We start from the raw sequence: 9,593 nt of genomic DNA, 5'->3' as shown, positions 1-9,593 counted from the left end.
ATATTTAGACATAATTCCCATTTATTACATGTACAATTAGCATGTAAGGGTGGGGTGTGTCCTAATCTTTGACCTTGAATTTTGGTCAGAAATATCTATATCTGTTTTTATTAAATAAAAATATCAATTTAAAAAAAAACTTATCTGTTAAAAAAAATCTTTTTTAAATTGTAATTCTATTTCCTTGGTAAATCCTTTTCTACTGTAAAATGCTTTAAATTTATATCAGAGTATTATGTATGTGATGGACATTTAAGGATAGAGGATGGAAAAACCTTAAGGTAAAAGCAAAATAAAAGTATAAAAATTATAAATATCCTAGGGAATTGATGTTCAGGATGTAGTAAATCTGAAGGAAATAAGACAACTGGTTCTTATCTATCAATGAGAACCTAGGGGAGAAACACGGTGCAAGTAGTACCATACCCAGTCCTCATCTCTAGATAAGAGAAAAAGTTTAGTTCTGTGTGATTTATCCTCATTCAGAGAAGTCTTAATAATCATTTCTATCAATAACCTGCACTGAGTAAAAGGAAAACCTATATATCCCTTGTAAAAACCTGATCATATACGTTACGTAGGAAATATCTTTGAAATCTTCTTCTCAAGAACATCTAACCCATTTTTAGTCATTTTTATACAGAAGCAACCTTAGGTATTGTAGAATATAGTTTGTTCAACTTATGGCCCCGGAGTATAGGTGCACAAAGAGGGTCAAAGTTTTGCATAAGAATATAGAATCATCTTGAAAAACCTTCTGCTCAAGAACAGCAAAGCCATGATTAGTCTTATTATTAAAGAAGCATCCTCAGGTAATGTAGATTCAAATTTGTTCAAATTTACGGTTGCTAGGGTGGGACCACAATGAGTAATCAGAGTTTTACATAGGAATACATAGGGGAAAAAATCTTTAAAATTGAACAGCAAATCCATGATTAGTAATATTGATATAGAAGCATCCTAAGGTAGTGTAAATTTAAGTCCCCCCTCCCCCCTTTTTAAAAAAAATTTAATACTAAACTGATTTCTGCCTCTTCCTTGCCATTGTGCTTAGGAGAGCGATATGACCCATGGGTCTCTTGTTATAGTTTGCTATAATATTTCTCTATTCTTGTGTGTGTATTAGAATACTTTCTGTTTAACGATATTGAATCATGATTGTTCAAAGGATTATGGTTTCCACCCTAAATATTGAGTTACTTGTAAACTACTTACAAAGCTTTCCCTGTAGTGCCGATATTGTCGATAGTGTTGATATCGTCGATATCGACGATATCGCTTCTATATCGAATCATGTTTTCTCAACCCTTAGTAAGTACCATCCCTGTTACTTTGTATGTGTGTCTATGTTTAAATACTTTATCTTTACAAAGATTGTACTTGCCATCGATATTGTCGATATCGACGATATCGTATCGATATCAAATCATGATTGTTAAAAACATAATGCTTTTATTATCAACTTTCACCCTATGTCAAAACTTCACTTTTAACCTAGCACTATACAATAACTCCTGTTTTTTAATGTAATACTTGTGCATATGTACTTTCTGATTAATATGTTGGCCCTACATCGATATCATCAATATCGACGATATCGTAGCGATATCGAATCAAGACATAGCACCAAGTCTCATGTATGGCATCAAGTATTTCCATTTAACTGATTTAACTGATCAGGATCGATATCGATACGATATCAATATAATATTGTCGATATCGTCGACATCGACATCGAATTTGTTTCTTGACATGTACTCTATTACAGCCTTCACAAGTACCCAACAATATGAGTTTCATATGCAAAAGACGTATTTCTTATCTGATAAAATTTTGTATTTATCTTGAGCCGAAACTTTATTTTTGTTTAAAACATAGTACCAAATATGATGGTACATAGCTTTAACTCTTTGCTTGAAGCAGGCCTCTTTTTGTATAGAGTACAAGTAAAAGAGAATACGAGATATTAGAGATAGACAGACCAATAGATTGAGTACTTAACTTTTGAAAGTTAAAAAACGAAAACGTGGGATAAAAAACAAGGTAATTTCAAAGAATCTTACATAAAGAATGCAGATGGATTCCATTAAATAATTTATGTTCCTTTGCTTGGATAACCTTGTCAAGGAGACTGAGTCCATTTTTTTGCTTAAGGCAGGCGAAATAAGAAACTTGTATAAGAATAAATAATGTCATTTATTTAGTAAATGACGAAGAGATATATACAAAACAGGGGGTCATTCATAAACATGTTAATATAGTAATAATACATGTGATGCAGAATGGAATCATAACCTCCTATTATGCACAAGATAGGGGGCCAAATGACTAGAGAGATTATGCAACAAATGTACAAAAAATACATAATAAACCTCTTTCTATAAACACATGTAAAATTAGCATCAAAAACAAATTAGGCCACAAATCCAATTAAGAATTGAATTATATTTTACCTTCTTATTTGAAAAGGTTAGAAATGGAACTTGACAACATAGTCAATGGCCATTTTCAACTTACTGATAACAATCTCTTGTGGTCTGTCTTTCCAATTTTTTTTAAATTTGAGTTATATAAATAGTTTTATTCCATACTTCAATATCTTTGATTTTGAATAATTAATTAATGTTATTGAAAATTTGATAAATTTCCCTGATCACTTTTATTACATTCTACTATATACAATATTATTTGTTTTCCGTAGATGGTATTCTTGCCAGCTACTCGGGACCTTCATTTTATACAGAAACGAACTTTACAACAAAGAGGTATGTTTCAATACAGAAAACTTAAACGTTTAGTGTACTGACAAATATTCTATGTTTGCAATTAAGCATTGAACTTTTATTTTTTGAAAGAGGTAGTCACAGAACTGCATTGGTGTGTGTAAAGAAACTGAGTAACGCGCATTGCGGGAATTTGTTTGCACACATCACACCTTTGCAACTATAAAACTACATCTTTCAAAAAAACTTATTCAATGCTTATGTTTACATTTTTGTAACTCACTGCCTGTCTGCAAATGTGAATTGTATTTCAAAATTCCTGTATTATCCTCCAGGTTAGTTATATGTAATGATATAAATTTCGCTTGTAAATAGTGCAAAACGCCCACCATACTTTTAATATGATATATCTGCTATGTATAGAGTTTCTGTCCTTGCACCAGGTTTTACGCTAAAATTCATGAAAAATCAAATGTATTATTTAAAACTTGATTTAAGTCTTGACGCATGAACCACACAATACAAGTGCAGGGTCAAAACTGTTCTAAAACGTTTTATGAATTAAAAAAAAAAAAATCATATTTTAATACTCATATTCGTAAATCTTCATTTATCTTGACTGCCGTCTAAAACTTTTATTGAGATGTATCGTATACTTTTGAAAATATTTACATAAACATAAGATTACATTTCGACTCTCGCCGCACTTTTTTGACGTAACTTTACGTTCCATATTTCCGGTGAATCCAGAAATTTATTATTTCTATTTGTTTAACAATTTTATCCACACTATCAACTTTTGCTAGAACCTTTATCAAAATTATCTGAACTGTTTTATACTTCAGTTCCATATTAATTTCTTTTCGTTTAGTGTCAATTTGATCGAGGTTTGATGATCTTCCACATGCTTACTTCAATCTAGCAACTGTGTTTCTTTTGACTTCAAAATACAAAGTATTCCATGCAACTTTTCGATCTTTATAAAGATTTTTGTGTTTTTTATCTGTATCTCAAAGAATCCAACGTCTGGTGTTGACATTTTATTAAGTCATCAACCTTTTCAACATTTCAACAGAGAAAGCAGAAATGAGCAGAGAATCACGTCACTTACTCTTGAATCCATTGAAATATAATATCTACGCACAGCGATAAGTTAGTTAAAAATCAATTAAAAAACAATAAAAAAAAAAAAAAAAAAAAAGGCCGGGCCCTCTATTGCAACGCACAGTTTAAGATACTTGTAATTATAAAACATGAAAATTAAGAAGCATGCAAGAAATTTAAAAGATTTATGGATGAACTGAAAATGGAAAAAATTAAAAAAGACTTGTAAAGTTGTTGTCGCGCGCCGATAAGAAATATAATTTTGTGTTTATCTATACTTATAAATTAATACATTTTGCAAATAAAGTCCGAAACTCCTGCACCAGAATTCTTACTTACTCTTCTAAGAATACACACGATACAAGATGATGTCCGTAAACTATATTTAGATTTCACTTGCATTGTAAGTATCGTACATTAAATTAAAAGTCTACTTTTATTTTCTATAAACAGCCATGAAATAGCAAAAACGTGAGTACGGTGGCATTTCCGGTTGGCGGATCTAAGTTACTGGCTATTTTTAATGAAACTGACAACATACAATCGTTTATTTATTTCATTAAACGTCATTACTGTATAATTCAATCAAAACTTGATTTAAATGATATAAAAGAAATAAGTTGTGATAACCGATTAAAAAGGAAAATGTGCAAATTATTTCCGTCATTCACCGATCGTAATATTGACGGAAGCTTCTAGAACATCATGTAGCATCGAGCCCGATGTTAAAAAGAAAATAGCTGCTTTAACAAAAAAAAAAAAAGCTTTTGTGTGAATGGTCATTGAAATCATGGTAAATCATTGATAACACTGTAAGTTGTGAATATATTTATATATCGAAAGATTATTACTTATATTTAGTAGGTTTTCCTGATAAATTTATCGGTAAAATTTGTATATATTCCTCACTGAGAGCATCGTGGCAACGAACCCGAAGTACAATTTGTACTTTGTAATAAACTTGCTTACATGAAAAGAGAAAATTAATGAATAAGGCATTGTTCAAATACAATTATGCTGTTAAATTTTGTGCTTTAATCAATACATTTCAGTTTTTTCTGAATATAGTCTTTTGTGTCAAATACTCGGCCTATTCCAGTGGCGGATCCAGGAATCTTGAAAGGGGGGGGGGGCAGTTTGATGATTTATTAAATTTTATGTATATTTTGGACACAAAACGGGAGGGGGTCTGCCCCCTCTAAATCCGCCAGTGTACTCATAGGGCGTTATATAAAAGCTAATTTTTACACAGGTACTTGGGTCTTGGATTATAGATATGTATGTACCTTATTGATATGTAAAAAAAAAAAAAAAAAAAAAATGAGGTAAGGTACAGTTTTTACATATCAATAAGGTACATACATATTTATAAACCAAGACCCAAGTACCTGTGAATTTTTACAAAAAAAAAAAAAATCAATTTCTCAGCAAAATGTGCATTTCTTGACGGAAATGAAATAAGAGCATCTGAAGTACAATATCCATAACACAATATATACAATATCCATACATGTAACATAGTATATAACAGGTTTCACAATAAACGTCAATTAATGAAATTATTTAAGTTTTACAAAGGTGGGGGTGGAGACGTACTTCTACTTCATGCTGGATTTTGAACAAAGTATTTCTTCCTGCTATAAGCCTGTAGGCTGTCAGTAAAAACTATGTATATTATGTATATGTATAAATGTATACACAATATATATATATATAATTGGATTTTTTCTGTCGGTAGTGGTATAAATTCAGTTCCCCGCGCTTGCGCGGGATTTCATCTAGTTTTTATAAAACGAAGGACAGAATATAGTCCACGAACTTTGTCCCAATAATTGTAAAGCAACATTGACATATGATTGCGCCCATGGGAAAAGGGCCCTTATGGCAATTTTTACACATTTTAAGTTTTACATGGATATTAATAGAGCAAGGTTAGAAGTTGCCAAATCTGAATTTTTATGGCCCTAAGTCAACTCTAAGTAGGTTTTTTCTTCATTTATATCAATGATACTTTAACAGGTAAACAATGACGTCATGTTACTTTCGCACCAACGTCAAAAGTTTTCAGAGTGAACATGACTTTCACTTTGCATTGTAATGTTACTACGGTAATAAATGTATGTTATTGAGCATTTCCAGAAACATTTTTGAGTCATTGTCTCTTTTAATAATTGTATAATGTAATAATAAATAGTTGTATTAACTATTATCCATCATGCAGTGGTGTATAGAATTATGAGTGTTTGTTCGTTTGATTGTTTTACAATTCACTATACTGGAATGTCAGGAAAACCCGAGAAGCAAGCGGCTTCTGTTCAATATCAATTTATTCTCTCAAAACCAAAGTATTTATCTCGTGTAATAATCGTTTGAGAAACCTGCAGTACTTGTAGTTAACATGAGTTTAATAGCATACGAGGGTTGTTAAAATCTTCCTACATTTTAGGTGTGCAGGGGGGATGCCTTCCCACCACCAACCCCATAACCTCAAAATACGTCATTTGGTTAGGTTTGAAATAATATTGAAATAATTCCTCAATTTATTTTTGCACCCTGAACTCTCTCCTTACGTACATGTATATGAGCAGGGTAATTTTCAAAACAAACAGCGATCATGAGCTCCACATGCCTGGAACTGGAAACTTAACTGCTATCAAATCTAGTTAATCATGAGAAAAATTGCGTCCTAGTATAACGATTTTGTTTGATTTTGTAAAATTAAATGGTTTTAGAAGAACATGTATACACTGGGTATTAATAGATATCGGGTATTTTATTGTCATTTCAACAAATTTTATCCGAACTTTGAATGAAATCAATATGTCATTTTTTAAAAATTAATATCAAATAGATTTTTCTAAGAAATAAATCATAATTGTGACATGACCCGGCGAGTTTTCCTTTGAAGTCAGCCGTACAATAACTGCGATACAGAACACTTTTAGTGGGCATTTCTTATGCAAATGAGCAGAAACTGTACTGTATCTGCAAAATATCAACGATATTTTTAGTGATGACGGAAAACTGAATCCGTATATTAAATAATATAAATAAGAATCAATCAAATCGCATGATACGCTGTTAGTATTTCCAAATTTGAAATGAAGTAAGAATAGAATTTTACAACCTAAAGTTGCCAGTGGAGGATTCAAAAATTTTAGAAAGGAGGGAGTGGGGGCAGTACACAAAATGGTTTTCTTCCAAAAAAAAGAAAATGTCCAAACTGCAAAATCGGGGGTTTCGTGGGGGGGGGGGGGGGGGGTTCATAATCAGGCCTGACACTATATGTGCGTGATCGTTTCGTGTTGATAAATTAAAAGTGTATACAAGTTAAGCAAACATAATTTACGAAAGTCAAAAAGAAAAAAATCAAAAGGGGGAGGGGATACCGACGCGCGCGAGTGAGTGCTGGATCTGCCTTTGGTTCCTCAATACTTTGTTTCAAACATGAAGGTAATATGCACCCTTTCTTACATCTGTTTATTTCAATTTGGAGCCAAGAATACAACCTCCCCGGAACATTTTTGCTTCAAATACATTCCCATATATGATTCTTATGTATCAAAATGTTTTGCACTAAATTCGTAGCTTAGATTTAAAAAAAAAAAATCAGCAACAGCTTAATAGAAAGGAAAAAACCTACGCAATCAAATATAAATTAAATTTTGCGAAAACATATTATATAATGCATCTCATAATTATAATTATTCAAATTGATAGATACCTGCACGTCGACCTCTCTCGGCATTTCAGTTGCGATTGCTTAAAATGGGGTACTAAATCAACTTTCTGCAAAATCATCTGATTGGTTGAGAGATATGTACCTAAATACACATGTAAATTAGCGAGGTCATAAGAAAGGTCATGTCACAAGTCATTTAGAATACACGTTTCCTACTGTATCGGAGATACAGGGCGGGGCCCGCTCTCGGCTTAAGCCCCGCCCTGTATCTCCGATACAGTAGGAAACTCGTACTTTAAATATAACATAATTATATATATGTTGTCGTTATGAATCAATGACATGCAGATTAATTAATAGAATTTTTTCGGCGGGGGGGGGGGGGTGTAAAAATTAATTGAAAGTTTTATATATCCAGTCAGTTAAATGCGACTGGTTCATAATATTCCTTGACTGGCTGAGTTTTTAAATGACAAATTTTTACGATGTGGCACACATTTAGGTACATGTAAATATTGTTATGTGATGGTGTGTGTAGAATCCCCCCTCCCCCCTCCCATTTCTCGCGGCTTCTTTATCGTATGAAATTCTAATGTTATTGTTTTCAAATGTTATTGTATATGAAGTTTTACAATATAAAAATTCCATTCTGGCCCCATGCCAGAGACTTGGATATGCTTATCCTTGTAAAGCTTTACAGATACACTGTAAAGTAGTTAGGTCCCGGTAATATAAAATGACCCTGGTCCTCTACCCCGGTCTCCTTGCACTACCACAAAAATAAAAACTTGCAAACATAGTCTTTTGTGCAGTATATTTTTAGAATTTAATTTAATTTGTACAATGCATGTTTAAATACAATTTTATCTTAACAAGATTTATTTCAAGAAATCGAAATAACAAAATCAGCCCGTTTACATAATTCAACGACAAGTTAAGCAATATCATACTAACCCGATAACTGAGATTATTATTTCAATAAGAAACGAGTTTTATATTGATAATAGAACTGTAATGACATTCTATGAATGACAAGGATTACATATATTTGACTTTTAAGTGACTAAAAACTGCAGATAAAGCTAAAACCTTTGAACTTTTTTTATGCACAACACGAGTACCAAAATGTTATATTTTCGAGTTACTGAAAATAAACAGACAGCAAAAGAAAAAAAAGATAGAGATTTCTTTTCATAATACGATATTGTTGTGTTTTTGAAAATTCGCCTTTTCATTAAAGTTTCACATTTCACATTGTGTAAATAAACTTGATTTAATGTAACATCTCTCTCTCTCTCTCTCTCTCTCACACATCAGGTATACATACATGTAAACTTTTTTTTAAGCTAGAACAATTAGAACAATGCTATTTCATTCGGTAGTTTTTGTTTGTTTTCAAGTACTTACATCGGAAGTGGCAACAACAAAAATAAGACGAAACAATTTTTTTTTTTAAATTTCATTTTATTTTATTTAAATTTATGATCATTATTACTGAAAAAAATTAAAAATTCAAGTTATTTTAAAAAATAATTTCATGTTAGAATAAATAGAAGCACATGTAACAGATTTAAAAAAAAAAATGAAAGTCTGGTTCAATGTAGCATCTATTTCTTATTCTATATATTTTTTTCTCTTTCACTTTGACAGCAGCTAGTTCCATGAGCTTTCAAAAATACTTTTGAAGAAAATATAAATATAATACTTACAATTAAAACGTTTTTTAACTGATGATAAGTAAGATTTTTGAAAAATATTTTTTATACTACGGAAGCAAATTTGTATGAGTATGCTGATTTTGAATGGTGTTAAAAAAAAAAGAAAATCCCTCTCTGGTACGTCTCTAGTATCTTGCTTGTCAGAGTTACCTCTCTTGTTTTTATTTATAGTTCTTAAAAATAATATCACGTCTGTCATTCGTTCGTACTTTTGCTAGATTTGTGAAAACTTACAAGAATACTTTTCATTTCTGTTGGAAGAAGTGTGATCAGTTTCAAATTTTTGGCAATTAAAGCATTTTACAACAAAAATTTATGCACGATGTACCAATGCTTCAATGTTTACATGATCGATGTGTTGAGAAT

The 9,593-nt window shown here is 31.4% G+C and overlaps 1 protein-coding gene across 1 annotated transcript in view; it reads left to right on the top strand.

Moving 5' to 3' along the window:
- The first annotated feature begins 2,707 nt into the window (after positions 1-2,707).
- The window catches only part of LOC133185680 (uncharacterized), a 31,684-nt gene continuing 24,798 nt past the window's right edge, over positions 2,708-9,593 (top strand). The window contains exon 1 of the mRNA XM_061320986.1: positions 2,708-2,765. The gene's annotated coding sequence lies outside the window, so the exon portion shown is untranslated. The remainder of the gene's footprint in view (positions 2,766-9,593) is intronic.

Source organism: Saccostrea echinata, unplaced genomic scaffold, assembly GCF_033153115.1.
Source record: "Saccostrea echinata isolate AGI-Se365-2 ecotype Australia unplaced genomic scaffold, CSIRO_AGI_Sech_v1 ptg000012l, whole genome shotgun sequence".
In the NCBI taxonomy this organism is placed as follows: Eukaryota; Metazoa; Mollusca; class Bivalvia; order Ostreida; family Ostreidae; genus Saccostrea; species Saccostrea echinata.
The sequence above is the reverse complement of the archived record's forward strand: the minus strand, read 5'-3'. Positions and strand labels throughout refer to the sequence as shown.